Source organism: Helianthus annuus, chromosome 3, assembly GCF_002127325.2.
Source record: "Helianthus annuus cultivar XRQ/B chromosome 3, HanXRQr2.0-SUNRISE, whole genome shotgun sequence".
Lineage (NCBI taxonomy): Eukaryota > Viridiplantae > Streptophyta > Magnoliopsida > Asterales > Asteraceae > Helianthus > Helianthus annuus.
The window spans coordinates 167,702,223-167,711,036 of record NC_035435.2 but is presented as its reverse complement, the minus strand read 5'-3'; the positions used below and the strand labels follow the sequence as shown (position 1 = coordinate 167,711,036).

At 32.7% G+C, this 8,814-nt stretch overlaps 1 long non-coding RNA gene across 1 annotated transcript; it reads left to right on the top strand.

Annotated features, from left to right (window-relative positions):
• Positions 1-1,182: 1,182 nt before the first annotated feature.
• On the top strand, positions 1,183-2,035 carry LOC110928306. The gene is made up of 2 exons (XR_002586281.2): positions 1,183-1,571; positions 1,810-2,035. It is a non-coding gene; the product is annotated as an uncharacterized LOC110928306 (long non-coding RNA).
• Positions 2,036-8,814: the final 6,779 nt, after the last annotated feature.

Here is an 8,814-nt window from a genome sequence, read left to right as displayed (position 1 = left end):
ATAATTTAACAAAAGATGGTATAATATAAATATTATTATATATATAAATAGATATGGACAAGTTTACAAATAGGTGAAATGCAAGAATAAATATGATTTGTCAAAAAACATCGATAATTCTTGAAAATACAATTTGAAAAATATTAATACAGATTGACTTTACTGGTTTCATATATTACACAGAAGACTCGACTTTTCAAACTATTGAAACGATTGTATTTGTCTTTTAAATAGTTTCATTTTCATTTTCATTTTCATTTGTAACAACAGGTTAATTGAAGACTTGCGTATAAGATGGGTTCAACAAATGAAATGTCAAATAACGATATTTTGATATAATATATGATTAAAGTTACATATAAGTAAATACATTATGTAATACAAATTGGAGTAGTAAAAGATCCCGAAAAAATAATCTTGGGCTCATAAAAACGACACATGATCCAAGTAGTTACGTGTTTATTAGATATAGATTTGATGTAAAACAGGTTGGTTGATAACTCTTTATCTCTTAAAAAAAAAAAAGAAGGCGCAAATATAGTTCCGTCCCCCCTAAAAAAAATACTAAATATAGAAAAGGCTTCTTTCATAACCTAAAATTTATAGTTTCATCACCCTAACTAGATAAAAATTTATTTTATAACCCTAATAAGTCTAGTTGTTGGAAAGATTTGGGTTCTTCTTGGAAACTCAAGTTCAATCCCCACTAGTGTCATATTTGGTGGATAAAAGCAATGAAGGCTAGTTCTTACAGACCTTAGGTCAAGATTTCGAGCCAGAGTCACCCCGGGTTTTAGTCCACCGTGCGTTACGCCAAAGAGATTCTCTATTGTGGCGGCGCAAGCCCCTGACACTGGAAGCGGGTGGTATGGTTTCCCGGGAAACGTCGTTAGCCAAACTCTAACGTCAGCGTGAGCCCGGTTAAGACAACATAGTTTGGTCAGAGTGGGGCTAGGGCCCTTTGTTTGGGAAGGTGTGAGATCTCTCTCTCAACTGTTATATATTCTCATCGTTAAAAAAAATAGCTATTTTGAAAATAATTTTTTAACACAAAACTACTAAAACACTATCTTGAAAATAATATTATTCACCAAAATACATAACCCAAAATATATCTAATTTGTTTCATTTTCTTACATCGTGTGGGCCTTGCTTATATATACATATACACACACTCCACCTTCAAGAAATTCTTTAGAACTAAAATTCTGCATACAACAATGCATATTCTTCTCATAGCAAAGGTGAAAATATTAGGGCTTTCTAAGTTTCATAGAGTTACCACTACACCACTTTTAGCAACCTTACTATGGCCCTTCTTTTTGAAACTTTTAATGAGTTTGAGACCAATACAAGACATTGTTAACTCCATGGTTCATGATTCAAGACTTTTCATGTTTCAATTAAGCCAAATCATCCATTTAGACGACATCGGTGAAGGAGAAAGAAGATTTAGTCGAGTTCGTCGTCTTCTCCATAACAGGTTGGTTAATACCGGAAGATCCATAGCTTTTGTAGAAGATGAACACAGCTTGCATACGGTATCAATGGTGGCTCTCTAACTCTTTAAGGTAACTAAAGTTATTGTATATAATTCAATTACAATAATTGTTTGTGCTAGTAGATCCAAAGGGTACTTCATTGTGATGCTAAAAATTGTTTGTTAGCCTGGATATTGCTAAAAATGGCCAACACAACTAAATCATTACACTCCTTACATCCAAAATCTTCATTGAATATATTTTATTTATACATATATGTAAATTACATAAAATAATAACATAATGCATATGTTTTTTTTTCTTGCAGGATATTAAAATTCTATTGTATAAGTCTACATGATGCTACACGATTTAAGGTTTCAAATCAGTCACAATCTTTTGATCAATGAGATAAAGAGATCTTTCAAAATTACAAGTTTTGTATCTCTTTTCTTGTAATTTGTTGTTGGTTTGAGACTTCTTTTCTATTTTTTTTTAAATGTGTGGCACAATGAATTTATTTCTAACAATTCAAACTTGATATCTTTTTGATAGAGATGAGATAACAACCGTCATCCTTTATCCCTAATTGAGAGAACTAAATTATAGTTTAGGAAGTTAACAAAATATGTTTTGTTTTTATATTTACATAGAGAGGGAAAGCTAATGTACAATATTCCTTAACGTGCGATGGTACAATATGAAATTTCACACGTTATAAAACTCAAAACCCTAATCACGCACGTTGAAAAACCATAAATCACGTATGTTGAAAAACATAATCAGGCACGGTTTTGATTTTTCAACATGGTGATTATGGTTTTTCAACATGCGTGATTAGGGTTTTGAGTTTTATAACGTACGTAATTTCATATCGTACGTTAAAAAATATTGTATTTTACACTTTCATTACATATATAACTATTCAAAACATATGATTAAAAATATATAATTAAGAGTTAATCAATTATAAGGCAAAAAACGTTTTTAAAACAATGAAGTGAAAGTGTGAAGTAATTGCCTAGAAAGTTTGTAGGCGAGGCTTTTTAATAATATGCCGTAATTTTCAGGGTTGAGATCCTGTACAAACAGTGCTAATTATAAGAACCGTAAGAACAGATCTGAACCATTGTTAATTTAAATCAAGGGTTGATATTGATTATAAATAAAACTCTTATAATTAAAAATTACTACTAACAAATTAGGGGTAATTTTGTAAAATTGCTAGTCATTTGACCATTTTCTATTAAATACAAATTCCACCAAGGTTTTTTAAACTAAAATAACTTTTATATACTTCATTATTTTTTTTAAAAATATATACCATAAAATCAAGTATTTTTTTATCTTTAATATGAGTACCATATTGCTATACCTTTTTGTATTTATAAAAGTGTTTTTTAAAAAAAGTTAACAAAAGGTGTTTTATATTTGTGCTAATAAGGTGCTGATTATGTGTTAATTACAAAATAATACAAACAAACACCAAAAGTAGATATAATCAGCACATCTGATGTGCTGATAATGGAGAACGATTGAAGATGTTGTGCTAATGTCGTTTATGTTGATAATGGAGAACGATTCGAGGACGATGTGCTGATAATGAAGAACGATTAATGATGTTGTGCTAATTATATAGTGTTGTGCTGATTATATTTTTTGTAATTATTTTTAATTAGTTATAAATAAATATGGTCAAAAAGTCTAAATTACCCCTAAACTAATTTTTTATTGATGGACACTTGTCAATTATGTATTGGTTCTTATGGTTCTTACAAACTTAAGTGTTTGTATTTGATCCCATTCCGTAATTTTCATATCTTAATTAGTTATCTTTATTTAAAAAAAAAAGGTATTTGATGCTTTATCTCAAATAATCACTTCAAGTTGGTTATAAATCTTATGTTTGTAGAAAATGCATGAATTTTTGCAACATAAAATACTATTCTTTTTTTTTTTTTTTTGTATTCTTTATTTTCTTAGAATTTGAATTTAATCAAGGTGATTTATACACAATAATTTAACTTTATACACCACAACGTATCACAAATAACAGTAAATTGAGTTATAAGAAGTTGGTGGTACCGGTGAACAACCTAAAATCGAGCCCCATACGTATACCACATTAGTGATTTCTGACAAGGCTTTTGGCAAAATAGGTCCCTCCTTTGTGAGGCATTTTTTACTCTACTCCTCAGGCTTCTAAAATTTTCATTCCACTCCCTGCTCTTCATAGTTAAATTAAAATTTAACCCTTTATTAGTGTTTTACAATATACAGTAAGGGGTGTTTGTTTTTTGTCAAAAGCATTTCAGAACCTGTTATGTCTGCCTCACGCAAACCACGCACAGACGTTTACAGTGTGTTTGTTTTCTTGAAGTGCTTTCATTAAAAAAGGTCTTCAAGACCTCTTCATCAAGCAGATGTGGACTAGTGTCTTCAAGGGTCTTCTATCCTCTTCCTCTCTGCTCTTTCAAAACAAATCTCATAGCCCTAGCATCCATCCGACACATATCGATCTCCACCTCCGTCGAACCCTCGCCTCCATTCAGTAGACACCTTCGTCCAGCCGACACCTCCATCGATCTCCACCTCCATCGTCGTCGAAGCCCTCACCTCCATCGATCTCCATCTCCACTGCCATCTTCCCGTTGTAATACGTACGCCACCGCACCACCCCCGGCTCTGTTCACCTAGCTGTGCTCGGTTAAAACCCTAACCATCGCAGCTCCAATTTCACTCAGCGATTCATCTTCAAACGCTCACTCAAGACATCTGGTACGGATCCTAACCCTAGATCTGCTGTTTTTTGTTTGAAATGGCATGTTGCGTGCATAATATTCACAAAATGTTTGTATTAGTTATTTAGATAGATAGAGGAATTTTTTGATTTTGTTAAAAGTTTTTGAATATTTTTTTTAAAAGTTTATAGAAAATGTTATGACATGATCCATCCAGTGAATTAAAAATGAGATTACACACGCGACACTATAAACCATCACGTTATTGTTTTGTCACTTTGAATCGTGTTGTTAAAAGTTTGGAGTTAGGAATAATTAACACGTGTTATGATGAATTGATTACGTGAGTTTAAAATTAGACTACACACATGACACACGTCACACGACACTAATAAATCATCATGTTATTGTTTTGTCGCTTTGAATAAGCATTTTAGCATAATCAGATTGTGCATACATACTTGTCAAATGCTAGCCATTGTTTGATTAGAGTTTTTGTGTTTTGTTATGGATTGACATGATTCGCGACTAGTATGTTAATTGTTTGTTTGTTGATTAGTAGAAATGGGAGAAAAACAACAATGGTCAAATGAGCATCTAAAATGCTTATTAGAGACTTGCATTGAAGAGCACAAGGGAACATTACCATTGCATGTTTCGCACTACATAATGTTATAAGGAAAGAGGGTTTGAACGATGAGTTGTTTACGGAATACGATCAACCCAATGTGTCGTTGCATAATAGTCAAGTGCACGTTGATGCTGATAAAGACGAAGCTGAAGCACATGGTATTGTATCGGATCGGGAATATATGACTCAGTTACGAAAAGAGATTGTTGAGCAGTTAATGCAAAGCATGGAATAAATGATTAAAAAAATGTTATTGTATTTTTGTGAATATTATTTCAGTATCGTATAACTATTATTTATGTTTGAATGTTGAAAAACTCTTTGAAGTTAAATAAAATCAGTCTATTTATATTTCAGTTAATTTCAATAGCTTGCAGAAGTTAAAAAACAAACAGTCTTCTTGTAGACTACAGAGGTTTGGTCCACCTCTTCAGCTACAGATATCTGCAGATGTGGTCCGTAAACTACAGACATTTTACCTCTGGAAAAACAAACAACACCTAAGTTTTGTTACTAAAATTTGTTATTGATTTAGTATGCTATATAGTATTTGGTTTATAGACCCTTCTCTAACTAGTTTAAAGGCATAGACGCATCGTTGTCATTGACCAAGTTAGACACATCATTGTAACTAATTTAAACGCATTGTTATGATTAAAAGCCAATCAACATTAAGAAAACATTGTTCTTGAAAAAAAATAACAATATAACGCTAATTTAAGGTAATATATAAAAGATAATGAATTATATAAAAGTTTTTTGCCAAAGGCCTTCTGGTCCAATAGCATGGTGATGGTTAAGACTTGGGATCTCTAGAGGTCTCATATTTGAAACCTGATTCAAGGGGGTTATCCCACAACGATTGGTTTCTTTCTTGATGGTGTTCCTTAGTGAGGCAAGGCTTGAGCGTCAAAATCAGTATGGACGGGTATTGAGGTTAGTTCCAAACAATATTAAAAAACATAAAAGTTATTTGAAATTGAAAAGATTAATGAAACTAGATTTGTGCCACGTAACTAGTTTTGTGTCACGTAAGTTGTCACGTCAGCAAAAAACTAATTGAGCTATAACCCAGTTAGAAAAGAATCGATGAGGGCCAAATTTTTACAAGTTGGGATTGTTAGTGGAAATTTTCTATGTTGGGATTAATGCAGTGACGGATCTAGGATTCACGCCAAGCCGTAACGTTTTAGAAATAAGCGGTAACGAATCGAAAAAACGTCAATTTTTTCCAAAATTTACACTAATTTTACACTACCGCCGTAACGCCAAGCCGTAGCGGACGCCACCCCTTACTATATGCTACATCCGCCCCTGGATTAACGTCTGCCAATGGGTGAAAGTTAAGATTATTAAAATCCAATAACCCTTTATAATATTAATGTTTAAAAGGGTGTTCGTGATTCCTTTTCAAATCTCCTTATTGACTTTTGAAAAAAGTTATAAGGAGTTTGCAAAATTCACAATCTCCTAACCTTTCATAAACTTCTTTTTATCATCTTCGAAAAGTCATAAGGAGGGACAAAAGTCATTTTGCCAAACACCTTTTTAAGTTAAGTCAATAAGGAGTTTCAATAAGAAATTCCAAACATGCTCTAAATAAGTCAATATAATTTGAATTTTGTAATTTTTTATTGTAAAGTTTATCACTTATAAGAAGAATGTCATGACCTTTAAATATAGTACTTTTTAGTGAAGTTCACCACTTATAAGAAAAATGTGATGACCTTGTAAACATAATTCAAAAAGTGATTATAATATTTTATCAAGTATTTAGTGGGTGTTTGGGATTACGTTTTTAAGTAATTATTTGATTATTTCTTTGTAAAACATAAATAATCTAAAAAAGTGTTTGGATGAAAAAATGATTATCTGCCTCCAAAATGCAGTTTTGGAGAAACACGTACCTACAAGCTTTTTCAAAACATAGTTTTGAAAACGCAAAATGTATTTTGAAAATGCATAATCTATTTTGAAAACGCAACACCAAACACCCGCTTAACACTTGTTTGAAACACATGGGTTGGTTATATTTCCTTTTATGTTACTTTTAGCTCTTTGAATATACCTTTTAGATGAGATATTTAGAATATGCTTTGATTGGAAACCGAATCGGATCTCATGATTATATATTACGACATGTCTCACTTCAATGATCTTCATCTTCAACTTTCCATTATTTATGAACTCATTCATACATTTTCACTATTGTTTCTTGTTTTAGACCGTTTGGCGAATGGCGAAAAAAGATCAATAAAGAATCGTTAGGATTTTGGAATCCTTCTCAACTTTTTAGTTCAAGCATTAGTAAAAGACTAGTTATAAGCTTTTAACCAAGACCCTTCAAGTTTCATTAAGCACAAAGCCTAGCAAAACGGACCGATGGGTATGCATATCCGGACCCGGTCGAATGAGGTAAAAACAGAACCATGATAAAATCATGTTTGGATTAAATTAATAACAAAATAGCAAAAAATGATGACACCCTTAAAAATAAAGAACAAAGAAGAAAGAGGGGTAAAGTTGTAGATAAGTAAAACATTCCCAAATAAGAGCTTATAAAATAATAAGTGTCCTAATATTAACATATGGCAAAAACTTATTTACACATAGTGTATACGGCCCGTATACATCATGTGTAAAAAATTTGTCTGGTCGTATACAATGTATACGAACGATGTATACGGGTCGTATAACCGTATACGGCCCGTATGAAACGAAAATTAGATTTTACCCAAAGTATTTAAGGGATTTAAGCTGTCAATCACACGAGACATTTTACAGTCGTTAGGTGGTCAAATCTTTCTAAAAGTAGAAAAAAATAAAACATTAACAAGTAACAAAGATTGAAGAACAAAAAAACGTGTCGTATGACTGTAATAAAAAGGAAGGGTGAGGCATTTGATGAGAGTTGTAAGGAGAAGCGTTTTAATCACTTGTTTTCAACGGGGATGTAATGCAATGATTCTGCTAGTGCCCGGGCTTCCAATGCTCACACAGGGTGATAAACAACACTGATATGAACACAAACCAATTGCTTTGTCTTGAGTCGTCGGGAAAATTTTTTCCTCAGGGGAGGGTGAGTAGTATGAGTCTGAGTCCATTGTGGTTCGTGAATGTTTCGAATCATCATAGAAGACGTGTCGGGTTCTGCTAGAAGAGTATCAGGATTTTGTTGGTTTGTTTCCAGGTAGGGTTTAGAATGTTTGAAGTATTGTTGGTTCAATACCAACTCTTCTGAAAGACAAGAATACAACGTTCATGTATCACAAGGAATGACCGATCTAAGGCAGGGAACCTGATTTAGATACACAAATTCATCACCGGTTTCTACAGCACAAGCACATACACAATTTGTTGGAAGAACCCGACACGTCTTCTGCTAGTTACTCTTTTCTTCGATTTCAACAAATCTTTCAAGGTCTTAAGTGATGGACAATTGGTTAAAAGATGTAGAAGAGTTTGTGTAGAGATCTTTACGTACAAATTTACATCATCCTTACGGTTACAAATGAAGTATTAAAAGATGTTAGTTTCTTGACAGTACGGTTTCTTGACAAATGAAGTATTAATGGTTTCTAATACAGGCTCGTTTAGAGAAGCGTTGGGATTCAAGGGTTTATGAGTAAAAGATGTTAGTTTCTTGACAGTATGGTTTCTCGACAAATGAAGTATTATCTGTCCTTGCTGCCTCTTCGGTTGGTAAAAGACATAGGATGGTTTCTAATACAGGCTCTTTTAGAGAAGCGTTGGGATTCAAGGGTTTATGAGTAAAAGATGTTAGTTTCTTGACAGTATGGTTTCTCGACAAATGAAGTATTATCTGTCCTTGTTGCCTCTTCGGTTGGTAAAAGACATAGGATGGTTTCTAATACAGGCTCTTTGTCAGTTGTGGTTGGTTTATAGGGGGAGGTTATGAAAAGAATATATGTTTATGCGAATTCCCAACATCCTTGGTTTA